This window comes from Pteropus medius, unplaced genomic scaffold (assembly GCF_902729225.1).
Source record: "Pteropus medius unplaced genomic scaffold, Ma_sr-lr_union100, whole genome shotgun sequence".
Lineage (NCBI taxonomy): Eukaryota > Metazoa > Chordata > Mammalia > Chiroptera > Pteropodidae > Pteropus > Pteropus medius.
In genome coordinates, this window is record NW_024347793.1 from 1,306,571 (window position 1) to 1,319,702 (window position 13,132).

Consider the following 13,132-nt stretch of genomic DNA (forward strand, 5'->3'; position numbering starts at 1 on the left):
AGTACGATGAAACCAAGCCTACCCAGCAAAGCCCTGCCCTTTCATTGTAAGGAGCGGACAAGCAGAGCCCAGAGAGGCAGAGAGACTCGCCCAAGGTCACACAGCAAGTCGGGCGACATCATTCGCATTAGTCGAGAGGTAAGTGAGAAGGCAAGGACAGTGTCCCCGCCCAAGGGGCGAAAAGCACAGGGGAGTGAAGGGGGATGACGGTCAACAGGTGAGCCCTTTCTCTCTGGGCCTCATTTTCCCCATCTGTGGCCTCCACAATCTGTGAGGTCCCTGGAGTGACTTACCCCCTGACGGTGCCCCCCACCGCAGGCTGCTCCTTCAGCCAGCATCTTCGGTCCCCTTGGTCCTGGCTCCGCCTCCTCCAACCCGGACTACCTGAAAGCGGGGGACAGAAAGGCACAGGTTGCAGGCCAAATGCAGCCCTCACCTCAGCGCTCAAGACCTCCCTGCCTGCTTAGCATCTAGCCAAAGCATCGTCCCACATCTCCCAGCATTCACCTGCAGCCTGGGGCCCTTTCCCTGGCTCCTAGACACAGCCAGGGCTCCAGGGAGCTGTCCCGAGCCGCCTCGTCCTCCCCTCCAGACACGATGCATGCCACATACTTACTGAGCACCTACCATAAGCCAGGCACTGAACTGGGGACACGGCAGGGAATAGGATGGGCAATGACGCCCTCATTAAGTGGACAGGAATAAGGTAAGAAAAACTATAAAAATACAGTGAGGTCAGCTGGTGAGTGCCGGGGAGAAAGGTAAAGCAGGGGTGTGGGGGACGGGTGTTAGCAGGATGCAATGGCAAACAGGGTGGTCAGGGCAGACTGCCCTGAGGTGGCATCTGAAGCAAAGGCACGAAGGAGCCGCTGGAGGAGGGAGGAAGCCAGAAAACATTCCAGGCTGAAGGAGCATCCAGGGCAAAGTCCTGAGGCAAGACGCTGCCTAGGGAGTCAGAGGAACACAGCGCCTACTCATAAGCTGACGTTCATCATATATTTATTTGGTTTCTTGTCTCCCTCCCCCACTGACCTGACCCGGGGCTCCGTGAGGGCAGGCCTCGTCTGTCTGAGTCACCACTGGGTTCCAATGCCCAACACATGACCTGGCACACAGTAGGCATTCAATAAATGCTTCCCGTATATCGAATGATGAGTATGGTGTGTGGACATTTATGGGTTATCCAGCTGCCAGACCTTGTAGGGGAATGCCCTCTGCCAGCCCCAAGTCCCAAACCCCCATCGGTCCCCATCCCACTGTCCCCACCGCCCCCTGAGGTGCTCCCTTCTGAGGGCCTGGGGGGGGCAGGCTCTCTCCCCAAACACACACACACACACACACACACACACACCAAGTCTCCAGGACCAGCAACTGAGGCTCCTGCTCTCAAAACGTCACCCCAGGCTTGGCAGAACCAAGCCTCTAGTGCAGCGGCCCCCAATCTTTGTGGCACCAGGGACCAGCACTCCTATGAGAATCTAACGCCTGACGATCTGAGGCGGAGCTGAGGCGGTGATGCCAGCGCTGGGGAGCGGCTGCAGATACAGATGAAGCTTCACTCGCCTGCCCACAGCTCACCTCCTGCTGTGTGGCTCGGTTCTTAACAGGCCACGGACAGGTACCAGTCCACAGACCAGGGGTTGGGGACCCCTGCTCAGGGTTCCAGCAAGCGTGACCTTCATAAACTCCAGGGTTACACACATGTCTCCATTGTGTCCCCTGCCCAACACCTCCTAGGCGGTGCCTGTCTGGGGCTCTGGGACCAGCCCCGGCCCATCTCCCTCACCTCATTGTCTACCTCATCAAGCACCAGCCTCCAAAGATGCCTTTCTCTGGCCAGCGGACTTCTTTGGGGACCCCCGATGGCCAGGTTAGAGTATAGACAGCAAGCATCAGAATGGGAATGAGGGGTGGACAGAGGTGGTGGAGGAGATGGATAGAGGACAAGAGATTCAGAGAGACAGGGACTCAGAGAAAAACAGAGACCAATGGACAGAGAGACAAAGATGGAGAGACGCAGAGAGAAAGAAAAGCAGAGAAAACGGCACAGGGGATAATGGACAGACACAGAAATGGACAGAGCCATGGAGACAGACAGAATGACAGGAAGAGAAATAAACAGGACAGCACCATGGAGAGAGGGAGAGAGGTGACAAAGATCATGGGAAAGGGGAGGCCAGGGAGAGGCCGACAGGGAAAGAGAAAAGGAGGAAGTTGCGGGGGTGGGGCATCCAGCTGCCCTCCGCCGCACTCAGGGCCCCCCTCTCTCCCTCCATCCTCTCGGGGCGGTCACACAGCAGCAGTGCTGGAGGCGGCCTTCTAGGGGGCAAGAAGGGCCCGGAGTCCACCCGCCCGGACCGCAGCCAGGCCCTCTTGCCCCCCACGTCCGTCCCGGGCCCTACCTGACCTGACCCACTGTCCACCTGGGACCCCCGCCAGGCCCTCTGGCGCCCCGCTGTCTGCCCCCAGCCTACCCCAGCAGCCCCTCCCGTCCCAGCCCTGACCCACTGCCCCCACAACCCGCCCCCCGCCCTGGCCCCACGCCCGCCCCGCCCCCGCCACCTGGGGTCGCTGACGAGCAGCAGCACCGAGCCGTCCTGCAGGCGCACGTCGCGCACGGTCTGGTGGTCGTCCAGGCGCCGCGCGTTGTAGTAGAAGGTGCGCTTCCAGGAGCTCACGCCCTGGCCCACCAGCTGCGCGCGCAGGTCGCTGAGCGTGTCGCGCGGCCGCACGGTGAGCGGCAGCAGCAACGCCTCGTCCGCCAGGTGCACCTTGATGTGGTAGCGCTTCCAGCGCGACAGGCCCCGCCGCAGCCCCTCCATGGCGCCCGCCGGGCGCTCCGCACCGGCCCCGGCCTCGGCCCCGGCCCGGCCCCGCGCGCCCTGCGCACCCGCCAGACCGGCCCGGCCGCCCGCCCGCCCCCGCCGCGCCCCGCCCTCCCGGACACGCCCGGTGTGCAGGACGGAGGCCCGGCGAGGGCGGGGCGCGCAGGAAGGGCGGACGGGCCCCCGACCCCCACCCACAGACGCCCCTCTATTTATACACAAATTCAGTATCTGCTGGAATCGCAGGGATGCCCGAGAACAAAAGGCACAAAAAGAAAACACATCATAAAGATGAATACATAAATCCACAATGCATCTGATGACCCTGGGAACTCCTAGCGAAAGAGAAAGGAAGCAGATTGGTGGCTCTCCTAGAGATGAAGGTCAAGGGAGGTCTCTCAGAGCAGATGGCATTTGAGTTCAGATCTGAAGGAGAGGGAGTGAGCCAGCCGTGCAAAAGGTCATGGATCACGAGTCCTGCGGGCTGGGGCAGGAACAGCCTGTGCAAAGGCCCTGGGGCAGGACCCAGCCAGGTTCATTAGAAGAACAGAGAGGAGGCCTGGGTGGCTGGAGCGGAGTGAGCGTGGGGGACAGGGAGGAGGGGAGGGCAGGCAGGGGATGGGGCAGCTCGTGGGGGGCTGCATGGGCTCCTGGGAGGATTGGGCTTCCACCTCAGGGAGGTGGGGGCCTGGAGAGCTCTGGGCAGAAGGGGTCACCACTCATTCATTTATTCCCTTAGTTCTTTCGAGACACAGTGAACAAACACCCACTCTGTCTGGGCTGGGCTGCCGAACGCCTGGCACCACAGAAATCACGGCCTAGGGCCCTGCCCTTGAGTCTGGGGACACAGACACTCCCAGCCCAGTGGGGTCAGGGCTGGAGTAGGAGAGAGCCCATGCTGGGAAAGGCCAACAGGTGAGGATGGCTTCCCAGATGGGTAGGCACTGGAGCTAGGATGTTGGCAGATGAATCGGGGTTCGACACGCCCATAGTCATAGTCACCGGCTACATGGTTCAGTATGTGCCTAGTGGGGAAAGGTGGTGGATCAGGCTGTGGCCAGCGGCGGCCACAGGAGGCTTGTGAGCAGGGACTCACCCACCCCCAGTTCCGTGCTGCCCCCCTCACCCTCGCGACCCCTTCCTCTGGTGCTGCCTGTCTGTTCAGGTGCACGTATCCAAGCACCTTCTTCCCAAAAGCCTTCCCTGATTGCTGTCTGATTCCCGTCCCACTGCCATATCCTCCAGGACAGGACTGACCAGTTCTGGGTATCTAGGATGCGGGCTTGATCTTGATGATTCAAAGTCTGTACTTAGAAGCCATTTAAGATGGAGCCCACTGAGAACTCTTCCTCCAGCAGCTGCCGGGAGAGAGGGAGGGACACCGAGGCCAGAGCAGGGCAGAGGACGGAACAGGGGCTCTCATCTCGACCTTGACCTTCGGAAGTTTCTCCTTGGGCCTCGCTGGTCCCCTCTCCCCGGTGGGATGCCGTGATGGTAGAGCACTTAGAAATGTCCCCGAATTCAGCACAGTCACTCATAATTGGCTATTTGAGAGAATAATCAAAAAGAAAGGCAATTTCACTCTTCCAAAAAAGCAAATAAAAACAAAATTAGCAGACAGGAAAAGCACCTGCTACTAAGTGACAGGTGGTCTTCTAGGTACTTGATTTAAAAAACGGAACGCTTCCCTTCATTCTCAAATGTCTCCATGATCTCCCATTTTACAGACGAGTAAGCTGAGGCAGAGAGAGAGTAAGTGACTTCCTGGAGGAGACACGGTGAAAAATGGCAGAGCCAGGATTCGAACCATAGCCCCCTGGCTTCAGTGCTCATGCTATTGTTCACTGACTATGCAGCTTCTTATATAATTATCAGATTTCAGACGGACATTTTAAAGGCGGCTAAAAGCAAAGTAAATTCCAGGAAGATCTCCCCTCCCAGAAAACAAAACAAAACAAAACTATAAAACTACTAGAAGAAAACATGGGACTTAAAAATAATAACCCCAGTTTGTCGAAGCATGACACGAAACCCCGAAGCCTTTAATTAACTGACTACATACAAACATAAAATTCTTACACACGCACACACACACATACCAGGAGGTCAACAGACAAAGTCAGGGAGAGTCTCCTCCAAAACGTGATAGACAAAAGGCTGATTTCTTTAACGTGTAAAAAGCTCCCAGAAATCAACAAGGACCAACAGGCCAAAAGAAAAAGAGGCAAAAGACATGAATGGTTTTTTAAAAGGAAAATGAGTCTCTTGTAACCATGAGAGGAAGCTCATTCTCACTCATAGTTAGCCAGGTATGACATACAGCTACCACGAAATAATCTTTTAAAGTGTCTATCAGGTTGCTGAAGATGGATGAGTTCGATAATACACCGTGTGGCTGGGGCTTGGGGAAGAGCCATCTCGCACATTGGGGTTCCAAGTGTGAAATGGGGTGATCTCTCTGAATAGTTATTGAAATGATAAGCCACCTAGATTCCTCCGGGAGCCCACCGGTGTGTCCAAGGACAGGTTACAGCACAATGCACGTGCTGAGTGATGTACATGTAACCCGCAGCAAACCGTGAGGCTAAGTCATCGAACGAAGTTGGGAAACTGAGGCCCAGAGAGGGGAAGTGGGCAGGCTGGCTCTACCTGCAGAACCAGGCCAGCCCCAGCTGCCTCCCTTGCCGGGCCAAGCTCTGGGCCTCACGTGTCACACCTGTTGATGTCTAGAACAGATCAGAGCAAGGCCCAGGGACAGTCGGCTTTAACATATGGATGCCAAACCGGCCACGCTGAGCCCTGTGAGTGTTGGGTGCCAGTTCCAATTAATTCTGACTTTCTCATTAAGCCGTTAGGAAAAGCCAGGTGGCTGTGGGCAGCAGGCCCTCTGCCTGGGCCGCTGGATTAGAGGAACCATGGTTTCTGCCTAGAGACACTATTATCTGTCACGAGCAATTATGGAAGAGCTAGGCAGACAGGGACAAGCTGGAGAATCCCCGAGTTCTGGAACCGGGGAAGCTCAGAACCGCGGATCACCAAAACTGAAGACGCCCAACATCCTGAGAGGCCTGGAGTTCTAGGCCCTCAGAATATTCGCTCCTCCCGGAATATCCTGAACATTCTAGAATTGGAGGGCTCACTAGTATAAGGGTCAGGGTTCCAAGTGACAATCAACACACGTCACATCCGGCTGTCTGAGGGGGCAAAGGAATGTTGGGGAAGGTGCGAGGGAGTTCAGAGAATCAATGGGATGTGAAGAAAATGGGCTTTGAAAACGGGCCAGAGCATGTGGGTCCTCTGAGCACCCGCGTCCCCCCAGTCCTCAGGCAGATAGGGAGGGAGGGTGGGTGCTGTGCCAACTTGACCCCGGGGGTGACGCAGCCACTGAACATGGCTGAATTCCGGAATCACAGATGCTTGGCCTCTTGTGACACAGAAGAGGTTTCTTATCTAGAATTGTCCCTCGTGAACTGCAAGCCCAGAGGCTCACAGGATGTTTTTTAAAATGAATCGGTAAATGAGTGTTTCCATGTAAGAAGTTGGCGCCTCGCCGAGTCCCCAGTCCAAGCGGTGGCCGTGGGCCCTCCGTAGACAGGACGTGAATTCCCTACAGTCCCTACCAGGTCTGAGGTACCCACTGAGCCCCAAAGGCCAGGTTTGCCCTCTGCGGACCAGTAATAGTACTTACTTTGTACCCTTGTTTTGATCAAGAAAGTGAGTCCCAAGGCGGCTGTTTCCCAAGATTCCCCCCAGGGGGAGGCTGAAAAGGCTTTGGAAAAGGCTTTTTTGTGCTTTATGATGTCATCCCATTGGGTCCCTGTCACCAATCCTATGAGGTTGGTACTGCTGCTCCCCCACTTCTCAGAAGAGAAAATTGAGGCCGGAAGAAAGAAGCCACGCCCCCACGGCCATGCAGAGAGGCGGAACAGAGCCCCTGGAACACGGCAGGACTGAGTTAGCAGGTGGGCTCAGGTACCTCTCTACCTGCGGCGGGGGGTGCCCAAAGCAGAATGTAGTGTGGGGAGGGTGGCTTTGCGAAGGGCACAGGGATGTTTGGATTTTCTTCTAAGGGCAGTGGGGAGCCATGCGAGGCTTTGAAGCAAAAGTGTCATGATCTAATTTGTACGTTAGAAAGGTCCCTGACAGTGGAGAATCTATTTTAGAAGACGGACACACTGATCTTTAGCTGAGAAAGGCCTCAGTCTTGCTCGGTCAGCTCCATGAACACGTGTCCTCACCTCTCCAGGGAGTGTTTACTCGGGGTTTCCACGGAGGACTCCGGGCACCAGTAAATGCTCCATAAATGTTTCGGACCTTAGGTCAGAGGACTCTCTTCAAAGCTACTACTTTTGGGGCCTACCTGTACCCCTCTAGGAAAATTTCACAGGACGTTCATTGCTAGGGCATCCAGCAAATGAGATTTCATGATGGTCCCCGTTGGTAAATTATATTATTCCAGTCTAGCTCTATTAGAAACAAAGGCCATTTTCCACCAACGTGTTCCAAAGTGGCATCTTTCATGTATACAGAGCTGTCAGAGATAAGAACAGAGAGACACGTGCAAAGAACATAGATGCCTCTTTGAACACACAAGACTTTAGGTAGGAAACTGTGAAATAAAAACAAACATGGAAAAGTGCTGAACCACACTAGCTAGGGTCCTCCCCATCCGGGTATTCGACAAAGATAGTTGATAACACTAAAATTCTGTGAAGGCGCAAGGCGTCGCTGGCGTAAGTTAGTAGCTTCTCTCTGGCAGGTAAAATGGCAACATGTATCGAAAGCCTTTAATGGATAATAACTAGTTACAATGACTCACCTTTGTGGAGCGTGGAATCGATTTCGCCTTTTTCCCACTGGAGCAGAGGCTCCCCTCAGGCAGCAGTTAGGGTGTTTTGTCCACTGCTGAGTCCCTGGTACCTGGAACAGCACCTAGTTCGGGTTTATATACCCTGTGTGAGCGCGTCTGGTCTTTCTGTAAACTGACCTTTGAGAATCACTGAGCTAGACAAACAGGGAGGTTTCCGTGCAGGCCCCTGAGCAGCTCCTTGTCAGGCCCTTCAAGACAATCCTCAAATCCTGGGAGGTGAGCAGAGAGTTTGCGGGGCCTCACGTGTTAACGGATGTGCTTGCGGTTATAACAATTAAATCTGATGATTTCGGACACTTGCTGTGATGTGCCAGGCTGTGTTCAGAGAGCTTTTAAAAACTCGGTCACTTAACAGCAAGACTATGAGGTAGGTGCTAATAGCAGGCCCATTTTACAGACGAGGAAACTGAGTCCACAGCATGAAAACACCCCCCTGGCTAGGGCCTGGCACTCAGTAGGTGCTCAGGTTTAGTCGAACCTAAATCTTGCTCGGTCAGCTCCACGAACACACGTCCTCGTCTCTCCAGGGAGTGTTTACTCGGGGTTTCCATGGAGGACTCTGGGCTCCAGTAAGAGCTCCATCAATGTTTCAGGTCTCGAATTCCTTGGTTGACTCAATGCAGAACTGTCAGGGCAGGCGACCGGAGAAGGTAGCGGCAGGTTCCTGTGCATAAACACGACACAGAGTCACCCCTCCTGCCCAGACACACACAGGGACACAGGCGAACACACTCCATGACCAGTGCAGACACACACTTCAGAGAGATACACGTACCCGCTGGCCAGCGCAGCAGATATGCACGTGAGACACACGCACACGACCTAGGGCTTTGGCCTGGGGGAGCCAGGTTAGAGAGGTTCCCCCCCACCCCCGGCCCCGTACCAGCCTCCACCTCTGTCCCTCCTCCCTGGGGCCCAGAGCCTCCTGCTGGCAGACCAATGCAGGGACCGCAGGTCTAGGGAGAGGGACTTGGGCAGCAGGAGGGGCCCAGCAGCGCTGGCTGTGACACAGAACGTGGCTCTTGGGCGCCACCAGGTGGGCACAGGGGAGGGGGCGGGGGTGGGGCACGGCCGCCCAGGGGCTCAACATCTCTGTGGGGCTCTGGGGCTCTGGGTCCCTCCGTCCTTCTCTGCCTGCCTTTGTCTCTGTTTGTGTCTGCGTGTCTATTTCTCCGCATCTGTCTCTTTTTCTCCGTCGCTCTCCCCCATACCTCTCTCCCACCTCTGGAGCCCAAGGTCTCTTCCATCACTGAGCTGGGCACCTCCCAAGCCCCCTCTGCACACCCCCTTAGTAGCCGCATCCCCTGTGCGCTACCCTCCAACGGCGTCACCCGAACACTTCCCGCCACCCCAAGGGCTGTTGCTGTGACTCAGTCTGCGTGGGGTGTGATGACCAAGCTCACCAGCTTTGCCTGCCACCCACTCCTACCTCCCACGCTCTGGTCTCTGGGGAGGGGGCCTCATGCCTGGGGGAGTATGTGGTCCCCCTGCTGTGCCTTTGTCTCACCCGCAGGGAGCCGGTGAGGAGTGCTGGTTGTGTGGTGGTGGCGGGGTGCAGGGACTGTGGGGACTTGGGGCCCCAAGCAAGGCAGGCCCCAGAGAGGAAGCGTGAGGGGGAGAAAGAATCCTCGAACCCTGCTAGGAGGGTGGGGATTTCCTCTCGACGGGCTGGCGGCCTGACCCCTGACCAGCCCGGCCCTCACGGGCCTCTCTGTCCCCATGTTTCCCCTGCTCCCTCTGGCCCAGCTCCTCTGAGGTGCCACACACTTTCCTTCCGGGGAGCTACTGCGCATTCAGTTCCCTGCCCTGGAATGCCTTTCCAGTCACCTCCTCCAGGAAGCCAGCCTTACTCCATCCACTTGACCTCCAGAGAGCGGGTCTGTCGGTTATGGTCATGGCCGTGTCCCTGGCACAGAGCCCAGCGCGCAGGAAGCGCCCAAGAGGAGGCGTCTGCTAAACGAATACACTAGAAAAGGCTGAGGCTGCTCCTGAGTCTCGATCTCTGATCTTGCCTTGGGGAAGTGGGTGGGCAGCGGGGTGCTTGGCCGAGTGGGCTTCTTCCCTCTGTGCCCTGCTTTCCCAGGGAGAGGGGGGTAAAGGGATATTTTCTGGGCCACTTGTGAAATCTACCCTGCTGGGTCTCATTTCAGCCAAGTCTGTAAATATTTGCTCCGTCGTGGCCAGCAGCATCCACGCAGGAGAAGCTTCGGTGCCTTTTATGAGCCTCCCCGTGGGGCCCGACGCGAGGTTCCTGTGGCTGGGTATGTGGGGCGCCCCGGCAGTTTCACAGCTGCTTGGCGCGGGCTGGGTAGGACTGCGGGACTGAAGACGCCGCGAGAAGCCATCAGTGGCTCTGGCACTTAACCCCACAGCATGCGGCAATCGAGAGGCTGAACCCGGTCCTCTGGTTTTAAAAATTGCGAGTGCAACATGACAGATCCCAGCTGTGATGGAAATGGATGCCAAGTGGCCCCTTGCCCCAGGTCCGAGGCTACCCCTGATCCTCAGAGGGAGGGGCTCTGGCAAGGAGGCAGGAGGCCCAGGTTAGACCTGGCTCTTTTGGAAGAATTATCAGCGACCACAACCATTTGCTAAGCACCTATTCTAAGCAGATATTGTGCAAAGCACTTCAAATGCATCATCTCGTCGCATCCTCAGATTCACTCAGAGGGGTTCAAAGTCACTGGCTCAAGGTCATCCAGGTGGCAAAGGGCAGAGCTGGGACTGGAACTCTCACCTGGCTTGGCCTGAAGTCACCCGACTCATGGAAGCCTCCCAGACAGGGCTGCCACTCTAGTGCTTCTCACCTGTCAGGAGCAGCTGGAGGTGAGACTTGGATTAGATCAGGTCTGAGTCGGGGCCTGGGAACCTGCATTTTAGAAAGCACCTCCCTCCACACCCAGGTAACTCTTGCTAGATGTGATCCTCAGTAATAGCAGGTTACTACTGCACGTGTCCAAACGTTCGCAGTGCTCCCTGAGTCTCAGCAGGGACCATCTGTCACCTGGTGCTTACTGAGGACCCAAGACACGTGGACATGGCGGCCCTATCACACTTCAAACTAGAAGAATTTTCCACCAGGCCTCAAAAGAGCCACAGGCCACACAGATGAAGCGATCTGAAAATTTGAAATTACAGGATTATGATGTATTTTCTTTCTCTTCTCTTCAGATTCGATGAACATTTACTCATTGTCTATATTTCAGGTGTGTTGGTCATGTCTTAATTTTCCGGTTTTTGATGCTTTGCCATCTGGGTCTCATCCTGGCTCACTACCCTGGACCGCGTGACCAAGGTAGGGACGGACTTACTTCAGAGTGGAGACTCCGGCCCTCAGTCTGCAAACCAGCTAAAAAGCGCCACGGCCCTGCTAACCAACAACTTTGCGTTTTTAAAAACTCAAAAGACTTTTTATTTATTTATTTATTTTTTAATGTATATAACATTGCATTTGAAATCATTTGACTAAAAGTAACACATGCAATTTCAGCCTGGCAATCATCGCGCAGGCTTGGGAATTCCTGCAAAGTGAGAAAATTTAACCTAGGAGTTGTTTTGAAATGTCATGAAATCTTTATGAATACAAAATTTAGCAATTGATGAAGCTGACACATTTTCTTTGTCGATGCGGAGACATCTGATGAAATATTAATTCTGATTCTAGTTTTCTTTTTGTTTGTAGACCCGATCATTTCTTTCCGCCTCCTTCCAGGCCTCACGTTACAGGTCCCGCAGAGGATGAGCATCCCAGGCCCTATCCTGCAGCGCCTCCCTGTGCCTGTAAACATTTATTAAGCACCCACTATATGCCAGGTAGCAATTCTGAGCTTTATAAGTGTATTAACTAACTTAATCACAATGAAGACGCTCTGAGGTAAATACTATTATCACTCTCTTCTTCCAGTTTAGGAAGCCAGAGCAGAGAACTCGTTAGGCCCTGTGGGCAGACAGGCGGGCTGATTCCACGCGTCTGGCTCCCTCACCTGCCCTCCTGGCTTCGACCCCAGTGCTTCTCACTCCTGTGATAAAATACACATAAAATGTAAGAATTCTGAAGCGCACTCACAATGTTATGTCACTGTCCCCACCGTCCACCTCCAGAACTTCGTCTTCCATTAAACACTCACTCCCCTCCCGTCCCCCAGCCCGGGGTTCCACTTTTCTCTGTGAATGCGACTCCCCTAGGGACCTCTCGTGAGTGGAATCACAGTATCCATCCTTCTGAGTCTGGCTTCTTTCACTGAGCAGAATGTCCCCAGGGTTCATTCGTGTCTTAGCGTGTCAGAAGGTCTTTCTTTTTTAGAATAATATCCCATTGTATAGACGCACCTCATTTTGTTTATCCACCCCACTGCACACCCAGTAGGGTGGCTATTAGAAAACAAACAAATAAACAACAACAAAATAACAAGTGTTGGCGAGGATGCGGAGAAATCCGGTACTTGGCACCGCTGGGAACAGGGCGGTGTGGGGAAGTGTGGCTGTTCCTGGGCGGTTAAACCCAGAGTTATCATCTGACACACACACCCCCGCCCCCCCCGCTCCCTGCCCCCCCCTCACCTGGAGTTTGGAGACGACGTGAATAAACATCCACGGTCTTCACAGCAGCCGAACGGTGGCAACGACCTGAGTGTCCATTAGCGGCTTGTTACCTTTTGTTTGACCTTTCTCTCTCTTGGAATAAAAAACGGGAAAGATAAACCAACTACGTGCAACTTATGAAAAGGGGTCGACCCAACGTGATGCCTCGTCAGACACAAAGAAACACATAACAAACGATGCCCGATAATGCCCGGCACTGTCCAAAGCAGCCTGTGAGCTCTGGGTGTTAAGTGCTGCCGATGGCGGCCGGGGACTCACGCAGGGGCCACTAACAGCGCCAGTCACTGATAGAATCGGGGGAGGCACTTAGACCCTGGTGGCTCTGCTCACAGAAACGGTGAACAACCCTCGGTGAGGCTCTAACCTGAACGATGAGCGGTTTCCTCAGTTTACCCAGAAGCTGCGTTCCTGGAGAAATCTGTATGCGTCAAAACTGTGACGAGCACCGATGAGAGGTGAACTGCGTCCCACCCCGAATTCGTGTGTTGCAAAGTCCTGGCCCCCGGGGCCTCGGCGTGTGACCCCGTTTGGAGACGAGGCCTTTACAGAGGTAACATGAGGTTATTAGTGACCCCGATCCAGTATGACCGTGTCTTTATAAAAACAGAAAAATGAGCCGCAGATGCACACGGGGCGGGGGGAGGGGGGTGAAGAAGGCAGAGAGGAGGGTGACACTTCTATAAGCCAGGGAACACGAGTGCCAGCGACTATCAGAAGCTGGGCGAGGCCTAGAGCAGATTCTCCCCCATGGCCTCAGAAGGGTCCGCCCTGGCCAACACCTTCACTTCCAGCTTCCAGAACAGAGAGAATAAAGTTGTCTCAAACCACCGGGTTA